This window comes from Solanum stenotomum, chromosome 11 (assembly GCF_019186545.1).
Source record: "Solanum stenotomum isolate F172 chromosome 11, ASM1918654v1, whole genome shotgun sequence".
Lineage (NCBI taxonomy): Eukaryota > Viridiplantae > Streptophyta > Magnoliopsida > Solanales > Solanaceae > Solanum > Solanum stenotomum.
The window spans coordinates 18,254,370-18,256,957 of NC_064292.1; positions in this window are offsets into that span (position 1 = coordinate 18,254,370).

A 2,588-nucleotide genomic window follows, 5' to 3' on the forward strand; every position below is an offset into this window, starting at 1 on the left:
AGTTCTTCCATAACTACTGCTCTGATTTCTCGACAATTTGAATATATCATTGTTTGCTCTCTTGAATAATAACTCCATATCGATTTTTTGTTTAAATAATTAGATGTTAACTCATTTAAGATAGTAGCTATTCCAATAATTCATTTTCCTGCCTAGAATGCTGGTATCTCCACTTTTTGTATTTCGTCTTGTTCTTCTATTTTTTCTGGTATGATCATTTCTCTAGTTAATCCAATTTTTATAACTTGTATGATTGGCTTAATTTCATCATAAAGTATCTCGGTTGATGCTAAATAGAATTTTATGTAAAAAAGGGTTCCCTTAGTTATTCTTTTGTAGTGCATGAATGCTTTGTGTAGCTCCGGTATTGTAGCTATTTCATCTACTGTCTGGGTGTATACTGTGTTCAGTAATCCATAGTTATAACAAGTTGCCACTAGATTTGCATTTGTCTTAGGTAAAGCAATTAGTTTATTGTATCCTTGTAGAGTTTGGGTAATATAATCTTCGTGTGGATTTTGGGTAGTTTTAGATCTGGGGTTTTTGTTTAAAAAGGTTTGTATTTTGTGAATGTTTTCTATATAGGCTCTGGTTATGTGATTATAGATTTTCTTGTCCTGTCCTAAGCTGTCTTTGTAGGTATTTATTTGTGGTGGTACAAATAAGGGGTTTTGATTTCTAGGTACAAATGGTTTCTCAAATAATTTGTTCATATTTGTATTAACATATCTTTTTTCTTCTTTTGTAGATGATGTGCTACCTGTAGCTGCATGTAACAAATTGTTAGTTTGGGTTTTTCGGTGTTTCCCATCGTCACCTTCTAGCTCTGGAGTTTTCAAGTCTTCTGATCAAATTAGCTTCGCATATTTATTGTCATGCTGCTGACCTTTCATTTGTTGTATCTCTTTATCTAGTTTATCTACTTTTGTACAAAGCAATGTCATGGCATTGAATATCTTTTCAATAGTATTTTCGTTGTCTAGATCCGTCTGTGTAGCTTTGTCTTGAAATGTAATCTGCAATGACATTTTTGTTAGTACTTATCACTTCTATTGTGAATGTAAAATTATGTATATTTAATACTAGTCTCCGTATTTCTTTGGTTGTTACCGAATCTTGTATCTTCCTTGTGATCCACCATTTTACCTGCGTATTATCTGTTCTTACAATAAACTTATTATATACTATATATGGTTCAAAAGCTAATAAACATTTATATAGTGCATATAATTCTTTTCTATTTATTTCCCATTTTATTTCGGGATTTGTAAATGTCCCTGAGTAATATCTACAATGATGTTCTATTTTTTCTTTATCGTATTTATATTTTAGTACTCCTCCATAACTTATTTCGCTTGCATCTGATTCTATTATGTATATAAATTTTTTATTTTCATCTCGAAAATATAATTTAGGTAACTTCTTACATAATGATTTTATTTTTTGTATTTGTTCTTGATCTTTTTTATCAAAATAATATTCTACGTCTTTCTTCAATTTTTTATGCAAAGGTTTTAGATTTTCTGCTAAATTAGGTATATATTCTCTTACCTGGTTTATCAATCCTAAAAATGATTGTAATTTCTTTTTTGTATCTATTTGTTCTTCAGAATTTATTATTTTTTGTACTATGTGGTTTTGCATTTTTATACCATTCTTATCTATTTGTATTCCTAAAAATTATATCTGATTTTTCATTATTTCTGCCTTTTTCTTAAACTTATTCCTGAGTGTGTTATAATATGTATAAATTTTTCTAATAATTGTATATGATCTTCTTCTATCCGTGAATATAACAATATATCATCTATGTATACTATACAATTTTCTAGTTGGTTAAAATAATTATCCATGAAATTTTGGTATCTTCCTGGTGCATTCTTATATCCAAAAGGTAGTACGTTTCATTCATAGAATCCTTGTGGTACTGTAAAAGCTGTTAATTTTTTAGATTCTTCTTCTAGCTTTAGATGATAAAATCCTGATTTACAATCAAATTTACAAAAATAATTGTATCCTTGTATTTGTCTTACTTTTAATACTTTGTTAGGTATGAGGTAATTATATGTTTTTGTTTTTGCATTTAAATTTCTATAGTCAATAACCATACGGCTTTTACCTCTTTTCTGTTCGCTGTGTTTATTTACTATGAATGCTGGACTTGTATGTTTGCTATTGCTTTCTTGTATATACTTGTTTTCTAATGATTCTTTTATATGCATTCTAAATTCTTTTAAATCTTCAAAATTATATTCCAATGGTTTCTGGGTTATTATACTATTTTCATCAATCAATTCAATTCTTACTTTTGTTTTATGGTTTTCCCATCCTTTTAAGGGATCTTCACTATATAACATATCTAATTTTTCTTGAATTAATTTTAATTTATCTATTGAAAATATTATTAATTCTATATTGTGGGTATTTTCTTTAACATTTTCTAGTTTTTGAGTGATTTTTTCACTTCCTTTAATCCATGGTGTAGGCTTTCTATTTTTATTATTTACTCTTTTTGCTCCTATCTTTTGCTTACATGGTGTGGTAAACCACCAATGTGTTTTTGTTATTACATGGGGATATAGTTTTTC